The 18,518-nt window shown below is 41.5% G+C and overlaps 1 pseudogene; it reads right to left on the bottom strand.

Moving 5' to 3' along the window:
• Nucleotides 1–2,864: 2,864 nt before the first annotated feature.
• Nucleotides 2,865–3,799, bottom strand: LOC149141414 (uncharacterized; annotated as a pseudogene).
• Nucleotides 3,800–18,518: the final 14,719 nt, after the last annotated feature.

Genomic DNA, 18,518 nt, shown 5'->3' with positions numbered 1-18,518 from the left:
CCTTGATGCCAAGGAGGGGCTTAGCGCTTAGGTGCTACGCCTTAGCACCTCTATGGCCAAGGGATTGACTAGGGGCTCCAATATACCATAATATTGGAAAATCTCATGAGCTCGTGCATTGCAAAATCTCTAGTATGTCAAGAGTATGGTAGATGGATCGATAGTTGAGAATGAAATGTTTATCCATTAACTAAGGCGAAGGTACAAAAACATTGGATTTGTTGGGTTTTCCATGTTATAATGAAATTTGAGGTTTTTTCCTTGTGCTCCACCTTAGATCAATTTTTATCTTTTCCCCTGTTTCTTCTTTCCACACCCAAATGAGCTCTCGCCTTGGACCAATTTTGAGAATTCTTTAAGGTTTCCACCTTTTCTTCTTTTCATACTTTAGCTAGTGCTCCCACCTTTGGGTCTCCCCTTAGCTTCCCCTTTAGGCCGTGCCCCCGTTTTTGGGTATCCCCCTAGCTTTGACATCAATGACAACATTATTAAACATAACCCCTCATAGATGCTCTACTCACCTATAAAACAATAACAATACTAAAAGAATGGAATACCTTCTCTTTCTAATGGCTCAATATTTAACATAACCTTTTAGTTATCGAGGGTTAGGGTTAGGGTTTTTTCATGCCTCTAACATCAATTAGTGTTAGGGTTTTGGACCCTCTAGAATATTCTTAAAAGTCCACATGTGATTGACCCCACGTGTATGCAATGGGGGATGACATGGAGTCCACTTGGTACTATGGTGGTTAACAAGGGAGGTCAACTTGTCAGATGCATAACTTCACATATGCACTTCAATTGAGGTGATATTTTCATCATTGGAACTCTTTCAATGTGTGGATTATTGCTAAGGGAGTAGGAGCTATGCTCAAAAATTTTTGACCCAAGGAAGTGCCATTTAATGTCTCAAATAGGCTCTATAAGGTTCCATATCCAATATCATCAAATTAGGACCTTCCCTTAAATTGGGCCTTACAAGCAAATTCCTCCAATTTTTTGACCTAGAAAGTACAATGATATATGAAAAATTATATGATAATCCATTCTAAATCATTGCAAGAGTGTAGTTGTGGATCAATAGATAGCAAGGATGAAGGTGTAGATTTATGCACATGTTGGGGTATGAAAGTGTAAAGCTTGTTGTTTTGGCTTAATCGATAAAATGTGTGTTATTAGGTAAATAATTTAATATCAAACTTAACCAATGTCAACTTCTATGGAAGTGAACATGTTGATTTATGTGTGGTGGGAGGTAAAGATGTAAGCTTGTGCACATTGGGGAGGATCAAGGTGTAAATTTGTATACAATTACACACCTTCACCCATCATCTCCCTTTATGTAAAATATAAAGAGCAAAGGGGTTTAAGATTAAAATCAACATCATATGTAAATGGTTTGTTGCATTATTGTTTTATTATTGAGATGGATGTCATTAGGTTATTTTTTAATATCAAATTTTCACTAGAATGTGGTAGTGAAGATGTGGACTTGTACATAGTGAGGATGATAATGTTTAAACTTTTGTAGAGGGTGAAGGATGGAATTTTAATATTTTTTGAGTTGTAATTTGGTGATTGAGATGAGTACTACTAAATTAATAATTTAATATTGTTGAATATATATATAACTAGTTTGTTCATGACTTGTGGGACTAACCTTTGGCTAAGAAACTAGAACCCAAGGGTATCTAATCCATCAAAAACACCAGAGGATATCACTAAACCTGACCCACACCAACCCTTAACATGGTTGGATTTTTTTGTATCCATGGGGTTTCGTACTGATGAACTTCACATAAGGAATGTCTTAACAAATCACCTTATTACCGACTATTCTATGTCTCATAGGTAACCAATAGGTATTTTCACTAAAGTGAAGGTGTGAATTTTTACATGGTATGAGATGAAAGTGTAAACTTTGTGCACATATTAGGGGATAACTATGTAAATTTGTACACAAGTACACAACTTCACTAGCCCCCACCAATTGTGTGGAAGGTGAAGATGTACACATTATTATTCCATTATTTTAACTGAGTTTTTGCAATTTTAACCAAAGTTTTCGGAAAATGCTGAATATTTCTATTTTTCTATAAATTCAAAAATAATTTTCTAATTTCTGGAAACCTTATTTTTAATTTTCCATTAGTTGAGTGAGCCTTGATGTGACATAATTCCCCTAGTGGAGGGAATTTTACTTTTAGTATTTTCATTGCTTGACAAATAATTTTAAAATAAAAAAGCTATTTTTGTGAGTAGCCATTCCTTTAGTGAGTGCTCTAACATTGACACTATTATGCTAATACTCAGCCCAGTGATTCTAGAACTGATGAGGTTGCTAGTCCTTTACATAGGCGACAGGGGGGAGGAGGCTAAACAAATATCCATTAAGTGATGCTCTATTTGGAGTGCGGAGGAAGTTCATTGTGTAGACTGAAACTCCGCATTCTGCCCTTTTGTAGAGCTATATCACGAGAGCCATTGATATCCATGCTTAGGGTGGAACCGAAGGTATCAATCCATGTTTCTTGGGGAGGACTTATGCAGAGTGTGAAGTACGTTAGAGACTCTTCTCGACAAGGTAATTTCAAGCTCTTTTAATCTCATCAAACTACTTCCTACACCACAGTGCTTGTGTTCCAAGTTCTATTGCCCACTTTCACCGACGGAGGCAATTGCTACACTACCAATAAATATTTGACCACCTTTCTTTTAGTTATATGTAGGATTTCATGCTCCATTCATCGACAGATACAAGGCATCGGATGGGACATTATACTACGGGATCACAACCAGAAATGGGTTCTGGACACTAACTTCAAAGATAAAAAAAATAGTGGATTTGTTGTCTTACAAGCTCAGGTTTCTTGATTTCGTGCACTCGGTGTTGCCGATTTTGGTGTTTGGTTGAGTGGCTCTTTTAAGACTTGGAAAACACTTAAACTAGGTCTGAGAAGGCAATCCAAATTTAAGAAAATCACCATGAATTGATCCAGTTTTGTGTTCGCTCCGATACTTATTGTAGGTACATAGTGTTGAGTTTGGAATTTCTAACTTAGATCATCCAACTCTGAAACTACCTCCGCAGGGGGCACCTACATGAAAACAAACAAAATAAATTATAGAATACCTTCTTTCTGCTATGGAACTACATAATTTCATTGGAAACACAGAGAAAAGTATGAAAAAATATATTGCGAATGAGAGGTGGCGTTGTAAAATTATAATACAGGTTTTGTTCAAGGTTAGTAGTGTAGTCATGAGTGGTCCATAAGGCCCATGCTCATCTAGATTTTAGTTAAACACATTCAGCTAATGATCACAAAAGTGGAGATTTAAATCTTGAAAAAATTGTTCACTAATGTTTCGCCTACATAAATTATTAAAGATATTATCCCTCATAGATCTGCTTTACCTTTTGATAGTCTATGTAAGTTGTGACTAAGCGAGGATATTGTACATGAGCTATAATTTTTTCTCTCATTGCATCAACTTCATTTGGTTTACAAGAACATGAGCTATCCATATCCACTGTCAGTGATGTTACCATCTGGCCTTCCTGCTGCTGTGGAGGTAATGAAGTAACTAGAGGAGTGAAAAAAAATGAAGGATCAACATAGATGCGGGGGCATCTTCCCTCTTCTTTATTATGGATCAACTCAAATTGCCCTCCATTACTACTGCTATTGTTTTTCATCGAAGATATGGATGAATCAAGGATGACAGCCTTCTCAGGAATAAATTGTTCCATGACAAAATGGCTAGCTCCTCCTCCTCCTCCTCTTAGCTTCATCACAACCACGAGTTAATGAAAATATTGAATCCACATAAATATATGCAATAGATTGAAGGCAAAGGCCATTGGATGTCATAGAATATAAGATGGGCAATAGTAAGCACCATACCATATAGTAAACTAATAATTAGCTTTTTATTTTTCAATCTTATCCATGGGATGAAAATCATTTACTACTCCACATTCCACATTCCACATAGCCATATCGCGAGAGCCATTGATCTCCATGCATAGGGTGGAACGGATGGTATCAATCCAAGTTTCTTAGTGTTGGGAGCGAGATCCTCCAAGGGCAGTTTTGGGGCTAAAAGCCTATGTTTAAGTCAATTTTTGTAATATTATTGTAAAGACTTCGCAATTTGTGATCATGGAATATGAAGGTGTTATGTGTCATAAAGGGTAGTCCGCCCTTAGTTTTGTAAAAGTAAAGTCAGCTGTAAGAGAACTACCCATGGTCTACGGACCATGGGATTGTATAAAAAGAGCTAAGCTCTAAGTAATTTAAAGGAGACAAACAATGATAAATGATGTAATAGAATCATATCTTTAGAGCAAGAAGTCTAAGTATTGGGTTGTAGCATAGGTAGAGGCTCTGCTGCTGAGTGTGTAGAGACCTAGGGTAGAAGTCCGAAACTGACTGCGCAGACCCCTGCAGCTGTGTGCGCAGGGCGGACAAAAGTTGTAACCACTTGGTAGATATTAATAAAGAGATATTCTGCAATTTCTGTGTCTTTGTTTTGTTGATGCATCTTGATATGTTATGTATGAATTTTCTTTATTATGCTTATATGGTGTGTGAATGAATGCAATTACATTGAGTAACTGAACGCAGTTATGAATATCTATTTACGCGGGGATAACTATAATTGTTTCATAAGATAAGAAAGGCACTTAGATTAGTTGGAGAATTTGTACGACACGCTGCTAGTATTTGAGCAGCAGGATTGAGCAGCGTGAAGGATGATCGTATCCTTTCGCGGAGGTATTGAAGGATGGGATAAAGGGTTTGTCTTGCAAGCCCTAGAGCGAAGCAACCTGCACGAAGGTAGGGGTAGAGGGAATTAAATGACATCACGACCACATCAGGGTGCGGAAGTGCGGGCTGATGCTGAAAGGGCTAGTAGTGTAGGGATTTGTTTGGCTAATTAACATTGAACCTGGGTCAGGCCCCATCAAGCCAACAAATGGTTCTATTACCAGAACCAGAATCTGCATAAGAGATGTGTGGTGTCGTATCATTGGAATCCAACTAAGAAGGATATTGGAGATTGGTTGGATAGAAAGATCCATGACTTCGCGGCACAAGAGAACATAAATCCATGACTAACAAAGGAATAGTGGTTGGACAGAGACCTATATATAGAGATCCATGAGATCTTTTTCTTCTCCTTCGCTATTGAGATATACGAGTGGATCACGATGCTAGGAGATAGCCAAGGAAGGTGGAAACTTGACGGCCCTATTGTATGGACCCTGGAGCTAGTGCGAAGGCTGGAAGCATCAGAGGATAAGATTGCCCACATTGTCGATCATTGGCTTAATCACGTCATAGGAGGATTTGTGACTAAATTTGCGGTCAACACCTTAGTCAGGTGCAACGAGGCGGAGCAATGCTTTTTCAAAGGACCGCGAGGTAAGTACGTGAAATCCTTGAATACTTGGATTAAAAAGATATTGTGCAAAAAATGGGTCATGCAACTACTTTGATGTTCAGAACTATGCAAAGAGAAAAAAATTACAGGAACAAAGGACAAAAGGGTCCAGAGTATAGTCCATTGATTTCACCTCCGCGAGGTGACGAGGAAGGGATAGCAAAAGTTTCTCCGCGAAGTGCTATTTAGTTAATAAGACAAGGATTCCCACGAATACCACCTCCGCCCACACCACCTCCAACTTCACCACCATCACCTGTACCACCTCCACCTCCACCACAGTTCAGTATGGAAAATGCAGTAAAGCTGCCTTTGTTCAAAGGCTTGGGAAATGAGGATCTGGACCAATTCTGGTTCATTGTGAAAGCTGTATGGGAAGCTCAAGTTGTTACAGATGATCATATAAATAAGGTGACATTGGTTAGTGCCCTGCAAGATCACGCACTAACCTTGTATATCAAGTACTCGAATTATAACCTAAATGTTGGAATGACAGACATCCAGACAACACTAAATAGAGAGTTCAGTAGGCCTAAATCCAAGGCGCAGTCGATTGTGGGATTTAAGGAGATCGCAATGCAACCGGGCAAGATGCCTTGGGAGCTACATCATAGGTTGAAGTGTACAATCCGCGAATCCAACATGAATTTGATAGATGAATAACATCGCGAGTGGTTTGTGGCTTCACTACTGCCACACTTAAGGGCCGCGCTATCGCAACGAAAGATAACAACTCAGGCGGAGGCCTTGGAGATTGCCATGAGACTACATGAAACTCCGATGCAAGAACCTAATCTAGGAGTTTAGCAAATCCATGTGTAGCTGAAGAATCTATGCCTTGAGATGCAAAGCTTGAAGCAGGACAGGACGGTTCGACCAGAGGTACGCGAGGAAGTATGGTACCCGAAATGCAAGAGTCAGGGTCATGACAAAGACCATTTCCCGACCTTTGTGAACTATATTGCAAGAGGAGGATTGATGCCTTTAAGGCTAGAAGCTCAAGTAGGACCTAGCGTGGGGCCTGCATTATGGTGCGCTATCTGTCAGGTAGCAGGAAAACATGCCACAGATAACTGTCATATGCTGCAGAAGTATGTACAGACACTGCAATAGCTATTTTGCAACTTTTGTATATCGGTAGGGCATGATGAGCGTAATTGCAGGAGTTATGAATTGGTGATGGATAGAACTCCCGCCTATAGGGTTCAGGTCGAAACGCGACCTCCTAACCAGGGTGCAGGGATGACATGGATAGGATTTCAAGGACACGGACGAGGACTTGGCAGAGGTCGAGGACAATTGATCTGCTATAATTGCGGGGGGCCAGGACACTACGCCCATGATTGTACTAACCCAACACGTCCGTCGTGCAAGTATTGCACACTGTTTGATCATGATACAAAATATTGTCCTATGCTGATAGCTAGGATACATGACAAAGGGGCACTACCACCTTCACCGACTCAGAACCTGCAGATGATGAGGTTTGAGTCACGTGAAGAATATCCAAACGTAAATATAGTGCTCAGAAGTGGAATCACGATGGGAGATGACAAAGGGAAACAGCCAGGAGATAGTGTGTGGGTCCGCAAAGGAGACTAAGTTCGATTTGGAGTGCGCACGTGAAACCTTCATGGAAGCTAAGAAGAGCATCACTAAGGCCTCCACCTTAGGAAGCAAGGATAAACATGAGCAAGAGATGGACCCCTCTATGCTCACAAATTTCCTGGAAACCTATATGAAGTTGTTGCGCGACAGTAAGGTTGTGAAAGGATTACAAGAACTCATCAATAGATGTGCTGGAACCGTGCCAAGTGAGCCACGCATAGTACAAAAGATTGGCAACCATAAAACAAGGATGGGATGGGAGATGAGACTGACCACACAGATAGGAGAGTATGAAATGGATCAGGTCATTTTGGACCTAGGGTCAGATGCGAATGTCCTACCAAAACAGACTTGGGAATGGATGGGGAGACTTGCACTACAATGGTCTCTGATTTAGCTAAGGATGGCAAATCAGCAGAAGATCATCCCCATGGGGTGGCTGCAGGGGGTGACTGTGGATATTGAGGGAGCGAGCACACTGGTTGACTTTGAAGTAATAGAGATAGTGGATGATAGAAATCCCTATCTTGCACTCCTGTGAATTGACTAGGCTACTGATATGAATGGGGTAATCAATCTGAAGAAGCAAAAGATGATCTTTGAGAATAAATCGTTGCTCGTAATAGTACCCCTTGATCCTGTTAAAGGATCACGCTAATGTTGGGCCCCTATACTACTAGTGTAACCCTTATTGTTATTAGTATAACCCACTTATTATATTGATGTACCCATGTAGTGCCCATATTGTTACTATTGTGCCCCATAGAATCCCACTATGGTTATTATTGTGCCCTTATATTATTATTGTTATGTCGGCTCTGATTATGTTATGACCCCTTAGACTCCTATATATAGAAAGGAGGTCTTTTCATTTGTATCATCCAAGAATTGTTCATTTATGTAATGTAAAGGAGGTTTCCCCCTCGAAGAGGCTGAATTCTAAGGCGTTGATCTATCTTTTCTATCTTTTCTTGAGCTAGTTTCATAACATTTGGTATCAGAGCTTTGGGTTCTAGGGTTTTGCTGCTCCAAACTGGTCATCCTGGAATTTTCGCTATAACTTTTTTTCTACGATGTTTCAGAAGTTGCAAAAAAAACCCATTTGAGAAGAAATCACGCTGAACCTCTGGTCCGAATTTCAGAGCTTTTCGCGCTATATTTGCGGAGATATGATCTGAGGAAGTTGGTATTTTTGCAGACTCCTGAATCACATTCCAAATAGGTGACCTGGGGAAAATCGTCATAACTTTCTCTCTGGGGATCAGATTGAAATTTCTTAAGAAGGTACAAAAAGAGGACAGACTGTAGTTTTTTGTATATATTTTTTAGATCCAAAGGTCAAAACAGTGACACGTGGCACTTCATACAAGTTCACTCTTTTGGAAAGGTCTATAATCAGGTCATCTTGGGAGATTGTGCATAAATCTTTCTTAGAGAATCCAATTTGGATCAGACTGGTGGCATTGAAAAGAGGACACAGAGGGCTACTATAGGTCACAATTTTAGAACTTAAAGATCTGAAAGTACAGAGTTATAGTCGTTTCAAGGTCGAGCTCCTAAAATCAAGAAAAAGCAAGATGATGAAGTTTGATGGCAGGGATCCGGTAAATTGGATACTTCAGATGGAGCAATATTTTGATCTACATGGTGTACAACTATTACAAAAGGTATGTGTTGCATCTTCATATTTAGAACCAGATCAATTTTTATGGTACAAAGGGCTTTGTTCTCGTAAACAACTTGTTACGTGGTTAATTTTCATGGAGGAAATGATAGAACATTATGAGGATACAAAGAGAAACACCTTCTTTAGAGCAACACCACAACAATTGGACAGAGTAAAAGGGATTTGTGACATAGTGGAAAGAAAAATTATGGAAACCAGGAATGTACCCCTCACAACTATAAAGATGGAAGTGTTGTTTCTCCTAGCCTTCCACAACCTACAAGGGTTACACCACAACAATTGGAAGAAAAAAGAGAAAAAGGGCTTTGTTACAATTGTGATAGCAAATGCACTAAATGTCATAAGTGTGCTGAGAAGAAATTATTTTACATAGAATATGAAGAGGAGGAAGAAAAAGATCAATAAACATCAAAAGAAGAAGATATATGCCAGGATGCCACCCCAGAGAAAGAAGAAATGAATCAGACCATATCTTGTAAAGCATTGGAAAGAATTACCACTCCTCAAACTCTCAAGATAGAAGGACATATCAAGAAGAAAAATGTGCAAGAAGTGAAATATCACATCGAGAAAGAAGAAATGAATCCAACCATATCTTGTAATTCATTGTTCGAAATTACCACTCCTCAAACTCTAGAGATAGAAGGACATATCAAGAAGAAAAAGGTTCAAGCAGTGAAAGATCACATCGAGCATCAACAACAAGTTCTCCAACTTTTAAAGGATAACGCCACTTCGGTGCAAAATCAAACGAAACAACAGGTAGATAAACGTTGTAGTGAAAAATGTTTTGATGTAGGTGATTGGGTATTTTTACTGCTACATCTCAAGCAAGCTATTTATGAGAAGGAAATGTTGGCAATACTACATGCACTTAAAAAATGGCGACCTTACCGAATGGGAAGACTCTTCAAGGATGAGGATGTGGAAGCATTGTTTTGTGCTATTTATATTATCCAACCAGATTGGATAAACGAAGCAAGGGATGAATGGAAGAAGGACGAAGAAGTATGGCCACTTATTCAAAAGTTGCAAAAGATCCCAATTCAAACAATATTGCCAGAAATCGAAGAGGAAGGAAAAATCATATTGGAACCTGGAGCAATCACAGAAACAAGAACCCGACAGCTACGAAATCGATCAATTTCAGAGTATCTCAAAAAGTGGAAGAACTTACCTTCTAAAGATTCCACATGGGAGGACAAGAATTTTATACAGAAGCATCAAGAACTACTCAAGCGTCGAGGACAACGCTTTTTGAAGGAGAGGGGCATGTTAGGCCCCTATACTACTAGTGTAACCCCTTATTGTTATTAGTATAACCCACTTATTATATTGATGTACCCATGTAGTGCCCATATTGTTACTATTGTGCCCCATAGAAGCCCACTATGGTTATTATTGTGCCCTTATATTATAATTGTTATGTCAGCTCTGATTATGTTATGACCCCTTAGACTCCTATATATATAAAGGAGGTCTTTTCATTTGTATCATCCAAGAATTGTTCATTTATGTAATGTAAAGGAGGTTGCCCCCTCGAAGAGGCTGAATTCTAAGGCGTTGATCTATCTTTTCTATCTTTTCTTGAGTTGGTTTCATAACAGCTACACTGAACCTGTTCGCAATTATGAGAGTGATGACAACTTGAACTGTATCTATAAGATAACAACGTGAGACCAAGATTGTGTGAATCCCACCGTGGATGGACGGATTACATGGGATCGCGAGAGTTCCTTGTTGAAAATAGCAACAAGAAATGCTAAAAATAGAGATGCTAAAAATAACATTGCTATAAATAGCATTTCAGGATATACTCCAACTCTGTTGGAAATAGAAAAAAATAGAAATGCTAAAAATAACATTGCTATAAATAGCATTTCAGGATATATTCCAATTTTGATTTGTCCTTGAATCAAAATTGAGAATTAAAATTCGAATTTAGTCTCACTAGTTGTTTGAAAATTAATTAATTAATTAATTCATCTTGAGTTAATTAGTTGGAGAAATTCAAACATGAAGTCTTTGTGAAGACATGCAACAATTATCCCTTTGATTGAGGAAGTTATCCCTTAATTAAGGAGATAAGGATGAGTTGTAATTAGTTAGCTCAGTTAACTGAGTTAAGTCCAGTTAAATTAGTTCCAAACAGTTTGTGGAACTAATTGTGAGTTCAGTCAGTTAATGCATGCATGCATGCAACTAGTGTTCTCCAGATAACTGAATATTATCTCATAAATAACCAATGCATGTCAGTTCAGAGAAAGACCCAGTTGAGATTAAAGATAGGGACATTGTACTATCAGTTGGAGGAATTTTCCTATAAAGGAAACTCATCCATGCAGAAGAAATTAACTCCTTCAGGATTGCACAGTTATTTCAGAGGTCAGAGCAGTGTGTGAGGGATTATTACACACAGGTGGCAGCTTGAGGACCCAGGAGACACTGCACAAGGAAATAGGAGGCTTGGAGGACTGAAGGAAGGCATATGTGTTTTCTATTCTGTCTATGAGCAGTAGTGAGGGATTGTACTAAGAGCTTGATAGCTTGAGAGCTAAAGATTTGTGTAATCCTGAGATATTTCCACTTGTATGATAATACAGATAACGGGGTTTTTAGTTGAGGCTTTCCCCAGAGTGTTCTTCTGTGTTTCATGTGTATGATTTCTTCTTCTCTATTATATGTGTTCCGTTTGATCTTTCTCAAATCGATTAAGCTTCCGCAAGTTTGATAGTAGAAGTAGATCAAGTATTTTGCTTTAGTACATTACATTATCAGGTGATCTACAATGAGAATTTCTACATGGTATCAGAGGTAGCTAATCCATAGAGAAATTTCTACATTCCTACACTTCAAACTCTGACAAAGAAATAGAACGTTGGCAGAATCGGTTACATGAAATAACTACACTGAATTGCAACATGACGACCCAGTCGCTACGCTATGTGTCATCAGAGGTAAGAAACTTGCCTACTTATGATGGTCTGAATGAGGCATATATCTTTTTGGATGCTTTTGAAAGGGAGGTACTAGAAAAGCAGCGCTTCCAGGCCTTGGACTGGGCATTGCGTGCTACGCCCACAAGATGGTGGGGTATGCACAAGGTAAGATTTGACGATTTTCACGAATGTAGGAGGATGATGAGAACATGATTTGGGAAGCCTAAGCTACAAATGACAGAAAAACATGCTGGGAAGAATGATCCACGTGCACATCTGGCCAAATGGACCCAAACTTATGGAGAAAAGCCGCAACCTGAATGGGTGCACCTGTTCTATCATACCCTGGATGCTATCCCAATGAATTGGTATATAGAAACAGAGATTTTCCAAGGAACAGGCGAATGGGATATCCTACGCGAAGGATTCATGATCACCTTCAGTTTTGAGGATAAGTTTGACAGTATTGATGAAGCGCTACAAGAGATGAAAGTAGCTATCTTTAGGATACTGCAGGATCCTTTAGACCTGGCTCAGTCTGATTGGGCTACTCAACTAAGCCACGCACTAGAATGCTATAATATAATCGTTAAAGAAGAGGACGAGGATCTGCAGAGGATTAACATTCCAAAATAGAAGGTCACCGAGAGGTTCAAGGGTCGTAGATTGAGAATCCTGATATAACCACGCCATTAAAAATGAAACAAGTAAACATTGGTACAAAGGCAGAACCCAAATTCATGAAGATTGGAGACCACTGGGATGACGCAACAATGGTGGATAAGGTCACTGAATTTCTCCATGAATACGAGGACTTATTCCTGACCAAGCTTACGAATCTGAAAGGAATAATCGGGGACTGAGGAATGATGAAGATAACGTTAAAGCCTGATGCGAAGCCAGTTAAGCAAAGGCCTTACCATCTCAATCTGAAATATAAAGAGAAGGTATACTTAGAGCTAGACAAGATGCTCGCGGCAGACATCATTGATCCTGTGGAAGAATCTGATTGGGTAAGTCCAATGGTGGTGCAAGAGAAGAAGCAGAAGCATGAGATAAGGATATGCATGGATCTCAAAAAATTGAATGACGCTTGTGTGCATGATCCTTTCCTGACTCCGTTCATGGATGAAGTGTTGGACAATGTAGGTGACCAGGAAGCATATTCCTTCACTGATGGATTCTCTCAGTACCACCAAATAAAAATCGCGCCGGAGGATAGGAGCAAGACAACCTTCGCAACTGAGTGGGGTTATTTTCAATACACTGTAATGCTGTTTGGATTGAAGAATGCGCCTGCAAAATTTTTGCGCATGGTTGTTGCGACATTTAATGAATTTATTTATAAGTTCCTGGAGGTATATTTTGATGACTAGACTATATTTGGGCTGGGTAAGCACCATGTAGCAAGCTTTCGCTTGATGCTGGATACCTATCGAAGATACCAGATCTCAATATCAAGAAGTGTTTGTTTTGTGTTCCTTTTGGAAACCTATTGGGGCATGTGGTTTGTAGACAAGGACTGATGGTAGACCCCACAAAGATTGCGGTGATACTAAACTTAGAAGCGCCGAGGAGTGTGAAATAGCCGTGCGCTACTCTAGGACATACGGGATATTACAGAAAGTTTATCAAAAGTTATGCCCAGATCACTGTGCCTATGGAGAAATTGTTGAATAAGGATGTCACTTTCAGCTAGAACGATGACTGTAAGAAGTGCTTGGGCATATTGAAAGAAAAGATGGTTACCGCACTGATTCTAGTCTTCTCGAACTGGAAGAAAGAGTTTCATGTACATGTTGAAGTGTCATGTATAACGTTGGGAGCAGTACTAACACAAGCTAGCAGAGAAGGCTTGGACCATCCTATCGCATTCGCAAGCCACAGATTATCAAAAGTAGAGAAGAACTATTCCACCACTGAGCGCGAAGGGCTAGCTATGGTGTATGCACTCCAGAAGTATCAGCACTACTTGCTAGGAGGCCATTTTAAGATGTATACGGATCACTCTGCGTTGAAGTACTTGGTCAATAAGCCTGTGTTGGGGTGGAGAATCTACAAATGGCTCTCATTGTTCCAAGAGTACGATTTTGAAGTTGTCGTGAAGCCTGGATGATTGAACGTGGGACTAGATCATCTACCGCGCATCGAAACGGGGGAGGAACCTATTAACTTGGAAGAAGGATTGCCTAACGTGAAACTATTTGCAATGTGTGTTGCGGATGGTCACTTTGAATATATAATACACTTCCTAACAACAAAAACTACACCGGAAGGATACAATATCCAACAAAAGAAGGAATTAGTGGTGCGTGCGGCAGATTTCTCTATCATTGCTGTGCATCTGTACAAAATGGGGACTGATGAGATATTGTGACAGTATGTACCTGAGTTCAAAAGAAGCAATATCCTCACGGACGCTCATGGGGGTGTCGTTGGAGGAAATTATGTAGGGAGAGAAATCGCGCAGAACATTCTACACGCAGGGTTGTGGTGGCCAACCCTTCATTAGGATTCTAAAGCATATTACAAGGCGTGTGATGTATGTCAAAGAATGGGCAGGCCATCGTGGAGGGATGAAATGCCTTTGAATCCACAAATGACACTGCAACCCTTCGAGAAGTGGGCGATCAATTTTGTAGGACCTATTCAGCCACAAGGAAAGATAGGAGCAATATACATTATCACTGTGACAAATTATTTGACTCGTTGGGCAGAAGCGCAACTGGTGAAGGATTGCATGGGTGCGACTGCCATGAAGTTCCTATTTGAGCATGTACTAACGCGATTTGGATGTCCGAAGATCTTGATGAGTGATCGTGGTACGCACTTCTTGAATGAGACGATCAGCGCACTAATAGAGGAATTTCAAGTATATCACCAGAAGAACACACCTTATCACCCACAGGCTAATGGAACAGTAGAGGCATTTAACAAAGTGCTTGGAAACGTGCTGACCAAGGTTTGCAATGCTCAACGAAGTGGTTGGGACCTACACATACCTGGAGTACTGTGGGCTTATCAAACGACACGTAAGAAGATGACTGGACAAACCCCTTTTAGGCTTGTCTATGGTGTGGAAGAGGTAATGCCTATGGAATACATCGTACCTAGTCTGCGCATAGAAGAACTCATAGGTATGATGGATCGTAGATCCCTAGAGGAGAAGCTCGTGCAACTGGATGAGCTCGAAGAAGAAATATTTTTGGCTGGATTTCACCAGCATGTCTAAAAGCAGCGCGAAAAGGCATGGCATGATCGACACATCAAGCTGCATAGATTTAAGGTAAAGGACCTGGTTTTGTTATACGATAGTAAGTTTGATAAATTTCTTGGGAAATTTAGGATGCACTGGTTATGGCCTTACATTATTAAGGAGATTACCAATGGAGGAGTGGTACAGTTGGTCAAATTAAATGGAGAACCCTTCCCAAGAAAGGTGAATGGCAGTCGCTTGAAGCCATACACTGGTGGTCCAACCATGTGACTAAATGAAAGAAGCATAGTCTTAGTACTCTAGGCAGCTGAAAGGAAGTGCAGGACTATAAACTACACTACCCAGGTTGGGGAGTTGTGTGATTGGACAATGGCGCAAAGCAAGGATGTGTCACTGGGTCTGTGACAACGCGGAGGCAGCTGCGCTACCTAGGGAAATATCACATAGGTCGACTAGAAAGTGATTGTTAAAGTCACGGTTCATGAAAAGATGGCAGAAGTGAGGCCAAATGGACTGGGCGATCGACATTTAAGACCAAATTTATGGCTTAGATTCTTGAAAATCTGCCACCAATCCGACATTAATGAACCGATTTTGGGGGGAGCGGTCGGATTTTTCAAAATGCCCTATAAATTACAAGTGGCTTCCCAGCAAAAAAAACTTGGCATTTTGAGGATTGAGTTGTTGTGCTCTCAGGTGCACATGAACTTTGAATTCTTTCAAGATCTAGTAGTGAGTTTGGCGTTTGAACAATTGTCAAAGGAGACACAAGCACTAGTGAATAGCATCATGTCGACACGTGCAGGAGCTATGGACACCGAAGGAGTGGCCGCCGAGGAGAATGTGTAGGAGATTGATATGGGGGCCGAAGTAGCTGCCCCAGAAGTGGCCGAAGTACTGGCGGAGGTCCCTAAATCCTTGAGAATGTTGAGACCAAAGCCAACACCAACCAAGGAGACTATGAAAGACAAGACGGGCAAGCAGCTAGCCATACCGGTGCGCGCATCGCCAAGATGAAGCCCATCAAAGCCCACTTCCTAGGAGAAAGGCCAGGCTATAAATCTAGAAGCAGAGGAGGAGGATATCGAAGACATCCCCATGGATGTCGAGGATGTGGGAGTCGAAATAGAGGAGGTTGAAGCCCAGGGTGCTGACCCTATTACATGGTTTCCAGAGTATGTCCCTCCACACAAGCCTAAATCCAAGGTCCTAAAGGACATTGATGAAAGTAAGAATCCCCTGCAAACCACTTTGCTACTAGATGAAATCGTGTTTGACGGTCCATGGTTGAACCTGGTGCTCATATTGAAGCTCGAAGACTGGGACTTGGTGGACCACAAGAAGTTCCCGCACTTGGCGATTGAATAGTTGATGCATCAAATCATAGACGCAAATACGAGGATGATTGCATTGGAGCCACGAAAGTGGCTTATAGGTGTAGAGAAGGAAAGATTAATCAACCTGCTCTGGGTGCCACACTATAACCGCACCCCCGTGATAGTGTTGGTCGTCAAGCAGCTGATGTGCTTGGTGCATGATGGGTGTTTGTGGCTGGAGGAGCCAATACCCATCACCGATATGTTGATTCACCGCATAACGCGTCTGCTGTATATAGGAAAAAATACAGCTATGATCTTTGGCGGCAAGGGTGGCGAGCAAGCACTCGCAGAGTTAATGAAAGAGAAGTTCAAACTGGTAAAGAAGTCGCACGAGTATGCTATCTCTAGCATCTACGACCTCACTGTGAAGGTGGAAACGTAGATCCTTGAAGGAAAGGTGATGCGGAAGTGTCACATCGATGAGGTGTTGGCACCTGTCGTCGCGCTCGCACAATAGTGCGCAGAAGGAGTCCAGTTTAATTAGTCAGCCTACCTTCGCGGAGAGTTCTTGGCGAATTACTGCGAAGCGCAAGACCTTCCACTACGCATGGCTCTTTATATTGATCATGCTTGTAGCATGGGAGCTACAAGAAGAAAGCTAATTCCCCTCGGTCATGCCAGACCTTCCTGGAGCAGTGAAGTATGCTTCGTTGTGGGTGACCAAGGACACGGAGCATGTTTGGGATGGCAAGATCTTCTAGATCTTGATGGAAATGAATATCAGGATGGCCATCAATCGCAAGTTGTGATTGTCTCCCATGGTATATGCTAACCTACAGAGCTATGCTGAATTTAAAGCTAATTTCCATCGGATATCAATCAGGGCATGGAAATACCTTGCGCATAAGTGGTATGATTTGCCATATCTAGCCACAAATGATGCCATCGATGTGGTGTTGGATAAATGGTCGGCAGAGTGGTGCACCACCAGGGACTTAGTAGTGGGTGGAAGCAAGTCCACCGCATAGAAGAAGAAGGAAGAGGTGAAGTTGAAGATGGCACAGCTGGTCAAAAAGAGGAAAAAAGAGGATGCTGAGAAGACCCAGGTGGAACAGGCAAGAAAGGAGGTAGGAAAACAGTTAGGTGGTGTACAGCGGGGCTCTGACAAAGGCGCGCAGACACCTTCACCTGAGACCGAAGAAGAGGACAAAGAGCAGCATGACATGGACCCTCAGGAGACATCCAACCGCATTAAATGCCCGAGAGAGCTGGAAAAGGGAGGGTCCAGAAAGAAATCCAAGGCGACCAAGACCTCGCTAGACCCTATCACACTAACAGAGGGTGACTTATATGACATTAGTGACACCGTCAGAGATATCACCACGGAGGCCCTACATCATTTCGAGAAGTAGTAGCAGATCATCCTAGGGGCCATCTAGACCGGGCTGCAGGAGTTGCAACTCGTGTGATGCAAGCTGGTCCGCTGTCCACCAGCTTGGTTTTCGGCACATCAGAGGCTACCGATATGCTACGGATGAAGGCTTCTAGTGCGATAGTGCTACCAGATGGAGCACTGACCATGAAAAATGAGGCTAATAGGCCCACTTTCAACGCTTTGAAGGGAGTTGTACTGTACCTGGCAGCGCTTTTGTGTGAAGCACTCCACCTCTTGTAGGATGGTGTAATTGCAGAGTTGAGGGCCCATGAGCATTGTGCCCTCCAGGTGATTAGCGAATAGAAGATAAACAATGAGCAGATGGCCTTGTAGAGGAATGCTGCCATCGCTGCTAAGGCTGAGGCAACCAGCGAGAGCAAGAGGACCATATAGGTCATGGAGGAGGCATGTAGAATGGTCCCAAAGTTGGATATTTCAGAGGAGGAGCCAGTTGAGGTCCGCATCCACAAATTGGCCATAGGGGTGTGTGACACTCAGACAGAGATGGCGTGGGTTTGGTTGGTCCAGCTGAACCTGTAGATTACAGAGCTTGACCTGAGGGCCAAGCCTTCAACACTGCCAGAGGTAAAGGAACACTGGGCGGCCACTGTCACCGAAGCAGTTGCAGCGGTGGAGAGTGCAATAGTGGACTTCACACAGTTGTTCGAACAATCGTTTGAGGTCCTAACCAGCTTGCAAGAGGACCCAAACATCTAGAGGATAGAAATGGAAGTGCATGAACTCCAACAATGCTATGATGAAGTTAAGGGCACAGTGCGAATAGTGGCATTGACACAGAGGTTAGCCAAGTTGTAGGAAGCCAAGCAGCTGAAGGAACAGGTGGATGTAGCACTGCACA

This window comes from Pinus tabuliformis, chromosome X (assembly GCF_031772625.1).
Source record: "Pinus tabuliformis cultivar Carrire ecotype Pingquan chromosome X, CPIR1, whole genome shotgun sequence".
Classification (NCBI taxonomy): Eukaryota; Viridiplantae; Streptophyta; class Pinopsida; order Pinales; family Pinaceae; genus Pinus; species Pinus tabuliformis.
The sequence above is the reverse complement of the archived record's forward strand: the minus strand, read 5'-3'. Positions and strand labels throughout refer to the sequence as shown.